Genomic DNA, 10,959 nt, shown 5'->3' on the forward strand with positions numbered 1-10,959 from the left:
TGACTTGAACGGGAGTCCATACAGCTTTCAGAGTAACAGCTGTGTTAGTCTGTATTTGCAAAAAGAAAAGGAGTACTTGTGGCACCCAAACAAACCCACTCTCCTGTTGGTAATAGCTTATCTAAAGTGATCACTCTCCTTACAATGTGTATGATAATCACACGGGGGGGGGGGTATGATTATCATACACATTGTAAGGAGAGTGATCACTTTAGATAAGCTATTACCAACGGGAGAGTGGGTTTGTTTGGGGGGGGGTGGGGGGGGAGAAAACCTGGATTTGTGCTGGAAATGGCCCACCCTGATTATCATACACATTGTAAGGAGAGTGATCACTTTACATAAGCTATTACCAGCAGGAGAGTGGGGTGGGGGGAGAGAAAACCTTTTGTAGTGATAAACACCCATTTTTTCATGATTTGTGTGTATAAAAACAAACATCTTCTGTATTTTCCACAGTATGCATCCGATGAAGTGAGCTGTAGCTCACGAAAGCTTATGCTCAAATAAATTGGTTAGTCTCTAAGGTGCCACAAGTACTCCTATCCATACAGCTTGACTCTCATTTACACAAAGGCCTCGTTACAGTGCTCTGGTGATATAGAGAGGGCCTTAAAAGTGTCCTGTTACACTAGCAGAGTGGTCTTGATGTAAAATGAGAATCAGGCTCACACTGTGTTAAAATCTCTACTTTTCTGAATCCTGTGGATTGCATATAGAATACCTGATGGTGTGGTATAAACAACTCAGATGCCCTACATAAATCATTCCTGCCTTTGTCACACATCCTAAACTCCTGTCAATAAAACCCTATATGATACCATCATGTATTTGCTTTCTGTGTCTCACATACTTTAGGCTGTAATCATTCTTCCTTCCACTGTAAATCGTGAATTCAAACCACTTCTATCTCTATCAAATACAAACACACAGAGCAAACAAAAGTTTGGTTATTTTTTTCTAAAAAAAAACCAACCACATTTTATTTATGGAAATTTGACAGATTTTACTCACCAAATAATTTTTTTTTAAAATGATATATTATACTGAAAAATGACAATCTATGCCCCCAAAAAATCACGATCCTTGTAAACCACTATTAAGAGAAGGGATGCAGATGGGAGAGAGAACAAAAATAGCCGATGGGTCAAAATCAGTGTCAGACTACATCAATTTGTTCTGCATTTGCAGAGTGCCCAGCACACGGGGGTCCTGTGCTATGGCTCTTGGACGGTGTGGTGATATGGATAGTAATTTTATTAGTAGTAAAAAGAAAAGGAGTACTTGTGGCACCTTAGAGACTAACCAATTTATTTGAGCATAAGCTTTCGTGAGCTACAGCTCACTTCATCGGATGCATACTGTGGAAAGTGTAGAAGATCTTATTATATACACATAAAGCATGAAAAAATACCTCCTCCCACCCCACTCTCCTGCTGGTAATAGCTTATCTAAAGTGATCACTCTCCTTACAGTGTGTATGATAATCAAGTTGGGCCATTTCCAGCACAAATCCAGGTTTTCTCACCCCCCCCCCCACACCTGGATTTGTGCTGGAAATGGCCCAACTTGGTTATCATACACATTGTAAGGAGAGTGATCACTTTAGATAAGCTATTACCAACGGGAGAGTGGGTTTGTTTGGGGGGGGGTGGGGGGGGAGAAAACCTGGATTTGTGCTGGAAATGGCCCACCCTGATTATCATACACATTGTAAGGAGAGTGATCACTTTACATAAGCTATTACCAGCAGGAGAGTGGGGTGGGGGGAGAGAAAACCTTTTGTAGTGATAAACACCCATTTTTTCATGATTTGTGTGTATAAAAACAAACATCTTCTGTATTTTCCACAGTATGCATCCGATGAAGTGAGCTGTAGCTCACGAAAGCTTATGCTCAAATAAATTGGTTAGTCTCTAAGGTGCCACAAGTACTCCTATCCATACAGCTTGACTCTCATTTACACAAAGGCCTCGTTACAGTGCTCTGGTGATATAGAGAGGGCCTTAAAAGTGTCCTGTTACACTAGCAGAGTGGTCTTGATGTAAAATGAGAATCAGGCTCACACTGTGTTAAAATCTCTACTTTTCTGAATCCTGTGGATTGCATATAGAATACCTGATGGTGTGGTATAAACAACTCAGATGCCCTACATAAATCATTCCTGCCTTTGTCACACATCCTAAACTCCTGTCAATAAAACCCTATATGATACCATCATGTATTTGCTTTCTGTGTCTCACATACTTTAGGCTGTAATCATTCTTCCTTCCACTGTAAATCGTGAATTCAAACCACTTCTATCTCTATCAAATACAAACACACAGAGCAAACAAAAGTTTGGTTATTTTTTTCTAAAAAAAAACCAACCACATTTTATTTATGGAAATTTGACAGATTTTACTCACCAAATAATTTTTTTTTAAAATGATATATTATACTGAAAAATGACAATCTATGCCCCCAAAAAATCACGATCCTTGTAAACCACTATTAAGAGAAGGGATGCAGATGGGAGAGAGAACAAAAATAGCCGATGGGTCAAAATCAGTGTCAGACTACATCAATTTGTTCTGCATTTGCAGAGTGCCCAGCACACGGGGGTCCTGTGCTATGGCTCTTGGACGGTGTGGTGATATGGATAGTAATTTTATTAGTAGTAAAAAGAAAAGGAGTACTTGTGGCACCTTAGAGACTAACCAATTTATTTGAGCATAAGCTTTCGTGAGCTACAGCTCACTTCATCGGATGCATACTGTGGAAAGTGTAGAAGATCTTATTATATACACATAAAGCATGAAAAAATACCTCCTCCCACCCCACTCTCCTGCTGGTAATAGCTTATCTAAAGTGATCACTCTCCTTACAGTGTGTATGATAATCAAGTTGGGCCATTTCCAGCACAAATCCAGGTTTTCTCACCCCCCCCCACACACCTGGATTTGTGCTGGAAATGGCCCAACTTGGTTATCATACACATTGTAAGGAGAGTGATCACTTTAGATAAGCTATTACCAGCAGGAGAGTGGGGTGGGAGGAGGTATTTTTCATACTTTATGTGTATATAATAAGATCTTCTACACTTTCCACAGTATGCATCCGATGAAGTGAGCTGTAGCTCACGAAAGCTTATGCTCAAATAAATTGGTTAGTCTCTAAGGTGCCACAAGTCCTCCTTTTCTTTTTGCGAATACAGACTAACACGGCTGTTACTCTGAAACCTTTATTAGTAGTAGTATTAGTTATGGTGCCCAACTTGGTGGGAGGACTCCTGGGTTCCCTTCCTGTCTCTGCCACTGACTCAGTCTGTGACTTTGGGCAAGCCCCTTAGTCTCTGTGCTGCAGTTTCCTCCTCTCTATAATGGGGATGATACACTATCACATAAATTGTAAACATACAATGACTGGATTTAGTATTTTATATTCCTTCTTGTTGCTGTTCCAGAAATTCAGACAGTGGAAGCAAAAATATAAACAGTCTCTCACCTTCATCCCAAAAATTGTTTTTCATAATATCCATATCCATTGCTTTGCATTTCTTAAATATATATATATATTTTTATTGAGAGATTTGAACTGATTTTGGTTACCAATGGGTAGTTACACAGAAAGTATTTGCATTCCAAAGTTCCCAGCACCTTTACAATGGTTAGCATTACAGTCACAACCCTCCCTTCCCCATTATGTTTTTTAACTTAACCAATATTCCTCAAGCTCTGGGAACCTAATGGCGGTAGCATCTAAGGGTACATCTACACTGCAAGTAAATGCTGGTGGCTGGCCCATGTGTACTGGCTTTGGCTACAGGACTGTTTAATTACACTACAGTGTAGATGCTTGGGCTGGAGCAGGCTCCGGACCCCCACAAGATGGGTGGTGGATGGGAGGGGGTGTCCTAGAGTCCGGGCTCCAGCTCCAGCCTGAATGTCTTCACCATAATTAAACAGCCCCTTAGCCCAAGCCAGCTGACATGGGCCAGCTGCCTGTGTTCAATTGCAGTGTAGACATATGCTCAGAATGTACATTTGGTTTCTAAGTTCCCAGTTCCTTCCTGATTTTTTTGAGGAATTTCTGCTGTACCAATGGGGTGGCACATAAAACCAAGTTAATGCACAGTAGAAGCTTTCATGGTCTCTAATCTTGATGACAAAACTACTCGAACAAACACGTCTTGTGTCACCAATATATATTATGTAAAACCTTGTGACTTTGATTATGTGTCTATAATACAGATTAGTCTGTTTGGGTGTTTGGTGCTGACCTCCGATAAGCTCCTAAAGTATTAGCAAGAATTTGCAAGTGACAGGCAGGCAGAGGCGCTACTCTGTCTAATCCTATTCTAGGAACGCCAATCATATTGTTCTAAACAGTTTGTTTCCCTCCTCATGGCATTGGATTATTTCTACCCCTCTGCCTCCCCACACACAACTGCTTTGATGTATCACACATATTGAAAGATTTAGCTAACGTTATGGACTCAAGCCAGGGTGACAGCAAAAACAACTTTGAAATAGGACACAGGGACTGTACCCGCAGGAAGGTAATGCTGTCAATCACCAAGGAGAGTACAAGCTGCCCTTTAGTTACAGCTCTGCTGATTACTGTATTGAATGGTATAGGGTCTGATCCAAAGCCCAGTCTAGTCAATGGAAAGAGTCCTATTGATTTCATTGGCCATGTATCAGGAACATGGAGAGGAATATCAGACATAGAGGTATAGTCCATAAATTTAAAACACTGTGATTCACATTTGTGATAGTTTTGCACACTTGCCTGAAAAGGTGAAGTGCTCTTTGCTCTATGCAGACAAGTAAGGCTTACGTGGTGCATGAATCTCACCCTGACCTTCTGCACAGGGGGTCAGTTTCATGTAAAGAAAATAAACCAGTTGAATCAAATTTAGGCCTCACCTCAACAAAGTACTTAAGCAGTTGCTTAACTTTATGCATGTGCTGAAATGCATTGCTGAATTGAGGCCCTGTCCTTGTTATAAGCAGCTACAACTCCCGGTGTAATCATAAGAACAGCCATCAGACCAAAGGTTCATCTAGCCCAGAGTCCTGTCTTCTGACAGTGGCCAGTGCCAGTTGCCCCAGAGGGTATGAATGGAACAGGTAATCATCAAGTGATCCATTCCCTGTCACCCATTCCCAGCTTCTGGCAAACAGAGGCTAGGGACACCATCCCTGCCCATCCTGGCTAATAGCCATGGATGGATCTATCCTCCATGAACTTACCTAGTTCTTTTTTTAACCCTGTTATAGTCTTGGCCATCCACAACATCAAAAGGCAGGGATGGATTTAGCCCTTAGTCATTTGTTGCCGTGACGGCTGTCATATATGGCTTGAGAGAGTCCAATGAGGGAAGGCAGTCTGGGGGGGAGAGGGGGACAAAATAATGTCAGAACTAGCGATGGGTCTCTGCCAACCCCTCCCCCCATGAACTCATGGTCCATCTTTTTATTCTGTGTGCATACAGCACCTAGCATAAGGGGATACTGGTCCATAACTGGGGCTCCTAGGTGCTACTGAAATACAAATAAATAATAATAATAATTAATAATAACTCTGAGAGGGGTTGGGATCCATATATTGCAGCTGAGACTTGCTATGAGTCTGAGCCAACCCAGTTTTAGACATTAATCCACTGAACAATTTTCAGTTGTTATCCAAACTTTTTGGACTTCTTAACATGAGCCTCTGAGCTGATGTACCACTACCCTTGGGTTCCAAATTCCCTGCCTTGGTGGTTCAGAAATTTTCTGTGCACGTCCCAAGGAACAGCAGAGCTCAGTGACTCATTCCGCCGCACTTAGTACAAACATTTCAAAGTGTGCAGATTGAGCACTGATGTAGATAAGACAATAATAAAATCACAAGGCCAACTGAGAATATGATTGAATGATATACACATATATTCATAGTAGTCACTTGTGTGGTGATGTTCTTCCCAACACTGCAGTCCTTACATAAGCAAAATTCCCCTTAAAGTCAATGGGAATTATACCTCTGGAAGGAGTGTAGGACCTGGCTTCAACTACATGTCCCATTGCAAGATGTGTCAGTTTCATGAGTCTGATGTAATCAGAAATCTATTCTATACAGGTTCTTATGTTGTGCTCATCACAAGAGTATCTGGTTACATGCGGTGGCTGTGACATCATAGCTGTGAAATAAGACAGTTTTAAAGTGTAAAAAAATCTCGAACAGCTCTCACATTTTAGCCAGAGTTCTGTATACAAATGAATTAAGATCAACTGAATGTTGATTGGCTGAGTCACATATGATGTCACAATTCAACCACACAAAACTTTGGAAAAGAATATTGGAAAAAAATATAGAAAAAACAACTTTGTTTATTTAGAACACTTTGGAAGGAAAACAACTTTGAAATTTTGATTTCCCCATCGCTTCCCTAAAACAGGTTTTTGACCAGCTCTATTCAAAGTTTCTCTAAGCAATAGCAACTTATACTGTATCCGCAAAAAGAAAAGGAGTACTTGTGGCACCTTAGAGACTAACAAATTTATCTGAGCATAATAAGACCTAAAAGTGGCAATTCGTCAACAAAAAAACTTCAAAAACAGACTCCAACAAGAGACTGCTGAATTGGAATTAATTTGCAAACTGGATACAATTAACTTAGGCTTGAATAAAGACTGAGAGTGGATGTGTCATTACACAAAGTAAAACTATTCCCGCCCCCCACTGTTCCTCACATGTTCTTGTCAAATGCTGGAAATGGCCCAGCTTGATTATCACTACAAAAGGTGTTTCTCCCCACCCCCCGCTCTCCTGCTGGTAATAGCTTCACCTTACCTGATCACTCTCCTTACAGTATGTATGGTAATACCCATTGTTTCATGTTCTCTGTGTATATAAATCTCCCCACTGTATTTTCCACTGAATGCATCCGATGAAGTGAGCTGTAGCTCACGAAAGCTTATGCTCAAATAAATTTGTTAGCCTCTAAGGTGCCACAAGTACTCCTGTTCTTTTTGCAAATACAGACTAACACAGCTGCTACTCTGAAACCTGTCATTATACTGTATTGTTATTTAGGTTGAAAGGAGTCAGAGAACCATAGCATAGTGGAACGTGAGGCCATTAATCAATGCCAACTTAGAGCCTCCATATCTCAGCTTGTGTTTATGGTCTAATTGATAAACACTGTGTCACTACCAAGGCAAAACTCGGGGATTTACGGGTTTGTTTTAGACCAGATTGGAGCAGCTAGAGGTCACAGCAGGATTTATTTTCTTGGATTGGTTTGCATGCATGGATTAAAAAAGAATATCCAAAAAAATATGTGGTGAATGACCAGCACCCGCACCTCATGTTAGAAACGTTACCTCAAGTCAAAGTTCCTCTGAGAACAAGCAGGCAGGAGCAGCTTTTAGTGGAAAATAGCATGGCAGAAGGTATGGTGGGTTTACCACACTAAGTTAATGGGATGGAGTGAGACAGGATGGACATCCCCAAAAGTTTTAGAGTGGGAATTTTAAAAGCACTCATCACGGGCCTAACCCTGCTCTCATTGGTGCCATGGCAGAACTCTCATTATCTTGAGTGGGAGAAGAGGCAGGTCAATACCAGGCACTTGTGAAAATCCAAGTGAAATCCACCCTTGTGTAGAGAACTGGCACTGTTTAAACCAGGCATAAGTGGAACTGAAGTGGCACCTAAGCCTCATGTATTTGGACTTTCACTTGAGATGGAGATGAAGCAAACAGCAGAGGTGACTAAATTGAGCCAACATAACTCGTTAGAAGACTTTTGGCCCCCCCACCGGATAAACACAAAACTTGAAAAGTTTCAGACTGACAGTGACCTGTTTTGAAGATCAGTGGTTTGTCAATCATACTATTGGGTGATTCTACGTAGCGCTGCCATAGTGCATTCCAATTGAGAAACTTTAGATACAGGAAGGGAATCTTTGGTTTCAGTGAAGTGCTTTTATTTAACGATCACATAAATGACATCATAGATGAAAATGAATTAAATATTTTACTCAGAGAGCCCCTAAACTGACTGACTCCACTTTCTTTGTAGCCAACTTCCTGTTACATACCTTCATGGTCCACAAGATGGCCACACTCACACCTTCATTAATTAAGCTTCACAACACCCCAGGGAGGTATTATTATGATTAATACTTACATTAAGGTAGCAGCCACAGGTGCCAATCAGGATCAAAGGCCCATTGCATGAGGTGCTGTACAAAACACAAAGATAGACACAGCTCCAGCCCCGCTGAGCTAATGATCTAAGAAAAGTGACCCAGGAACAGTGGGAAGAGGGTACAACCGAAACATGCCTCCTTTTTACTGGTTTTAGGAATGGGCAAAATGGGGTGCAACGAGGATATAGCGACAATTTTCAAACCTGGCTGCCTAAAGATAGGCAGTAACATCCATATTTAGGCTGCAAAGTTAAGCACATGTGTAAATCTTTGCTGCTTACATTGACTCTGTCTCTGTCACTCATTAGATTTTTAACCGAACTCCCCAACAGAGTTTAGATTTTCCTGCAGAGAGCTTTCTAGAAAAACCACAGGAGTGATGGGGACAGGGAAGTACCCCATCTTCCTCTGACCCCTCTTTATTCAAACACTCAAGTTTCTTCAAACACTCAAACTGGGCAGCACCAATCAGGTTAAATGCATGTTTTAATCTGGGCATTGATTTTTAGCTCCTCCCCTCTTCTCCCCACCAGACCCTTCATCCCCCCAGCCTTAAAGCCATAAGAGCTTTAAAAATGTTTTTTAAAAGTATAAATTTTAAGGTCCCTGGCTTTACCTAAATCATATTTCTAATCGCCTTAACCAAGCCTGGGGCATGTTCAAATTGTTATAAACATCATTTTGGGTGGGTTGGGGGGATTATATGTTTCAAATGTGATTATACAGCGATATATACGTTCCCTGTGTAATCAGAAATAAAACAATTATAATCCTCAGAAAGACATTTAACAACTATTCTAAACTACTGAGGATTTGATTAAGGGTGTTGGGGAATTAGAATTGAGATGTGAAAAGGGGGAAGGGAAAAGACTTCAAATGCTATTTTCAAAACAATAGGTCATGGTTTTCCAAAAAGGCTTATACAAGGAACAGAAAATGATTCAGTGAGGCTGCTTCATTTTTAAAACAATTGATACAGAGTTTGAGTTACATTAAGTAGTTCGCAGAAGATGTGAAGGTAAGAAACAATCAAACAACAAATCACAGGAGCCTTGATCTCAGACCAGAAAAGGCAAAAAGTAAGGCCCTGATCCTGCAAATACTTACCCGTCTGTTTAAGTAGGTGAGTAGTCCTACTGATGTCAATGCAATTACTCACGTGCATAAAGTTAAGCACGTGGTTAAATGTTTGCAGGATCAGGGCCTGAATGTTGCTCCCAAGGGTATATAGAAGAGCTGTATTCTGTTTTATTAATGGAGTTGCCAACATTATATTTAAAAAATATGGACCAGACCTCAGATGCCTCCAAGTTTGACTTGAACCTCTGGGGGCAAGTCCCTTCTCCCCACCCCCATGCTTTCTAGGGGTTCTCTCTCTCCAGCTCTGGATGCTGCAGAGAACCCAGGGACTCAGGTGCTGGGCCAGCAGCCGCTGCAACTCCTGTTTAGGTTGTGCACAGGTGCCAGGAGGAGCCGAGCTGGAGGCTGCAGTTGCTGGTCTTTTTCTGCTGCGCCACTTGCATGTGTTGTCGGGACTTGGAACCAGAACCTTATGATTCATAGCACAGATCTCTACCACTTGAACCAAAGGAATATCACCATTAGCGTGTAACTGCAGTAGGCTTCTATCCTTTGTGCAGACTAGCCATTGGAGTGGGACACAAGGCACACGGTGCAAGTGTGTTACATATCCTCAAGTCCCAAAAGTTTCCAGGGGAGTGCAGGGTGTACAGAACTTTACACAGAGCCTGATTCTCTGCTACATTGTATTACCATTTATTCCTGTGACAAATGCTTTCAGACCAGACCTCTCCACTCCCAGCAATGGTAGAATTTTACATTCACCCTGCAGAAACCAGTGGAGAACCAGATCGTGGATGAGCTCAGCACTTGACAGGCTTGGGCTAAAAATGAATGTAATATAGGGGTAGGGGGGCTGGGGGAGCATGTGATTTGGTCTGGTTTTTGTGGCATACATTTTGTTAGTTCCAGTGTTTAGGGGTATTAGATAAGTCAGTGTTTAGGGGTATTAGATAATTCCAGAGTACATGGGGAAAAGAGGGAAAGCTAGCGGTGGCAGGCTGGAGGCAAATAAACCCTCAGCTAATCCTCTCTTACATAGACTTTCATGAGAGAACCAGTCTCACCACTCTAAAGAACACTGTGTAATTATGGAGTGGTGAACCCGCGTAGCATTTAAGTATAGACATAGTAATTTGGGCATAAGGATCAGAGGTGAGGGTTCTAGCTCCAGATTCTCAAAGGACTATTATAGGCACCTAACACCAATTGAAATCATTTGGAGTTAGGCACCTAAATACCATTGAGAGTCTAGGCTTTAGTCCCAGCTGGGAAACTGTCTTGCTGAGTGCCCCGCTGTCCTGAAGTGCTCAGATACCACGAATGATGTGATGGGTGTGGTATAAAACCTTGAGTAGAATGAAACAGAATTCTGAACTTGGGCAGCCAGGGAACTGCTCTGTGCCTCAATTTCCCCCATTTTTAAAACGTTGCATAATATGCTCTTTACTGAGAAGTGCTTTGAAATCTGCTCTATGAAAATGCTGAGGCTGTTGGGTTTTGTTTGTTTTTTGCATTAAAGGCATATGACAGAGTATTACAGTACATAAGTGCAAAACTGGGTTCTGAAGCTCTTATTGTTGTTCTACTGCGACCCCTAGTGTCACAATATATTTTTACTAATAAAGCTGTTGATTATTTGGGGCCCACTCACGCAAGCCTTCCGCACACAGAATCCCCCTTGATGTCAATGGGAG

The sequence above is a fragment of the Chelonia mydas genome, chromosome 14 (genome assembly GCF_015237465.2).
Source record: "Chelonia mydas isolate rCheMyd1 chromosome 14, rCheMyd1.pri.v2, whole genome shotgun sequence".
Lineage (NCBI taxonomy): Eukaryota > Metazoa > Chordata > Testudines > Cheloniidae > Chelonia > Chelonia mydas.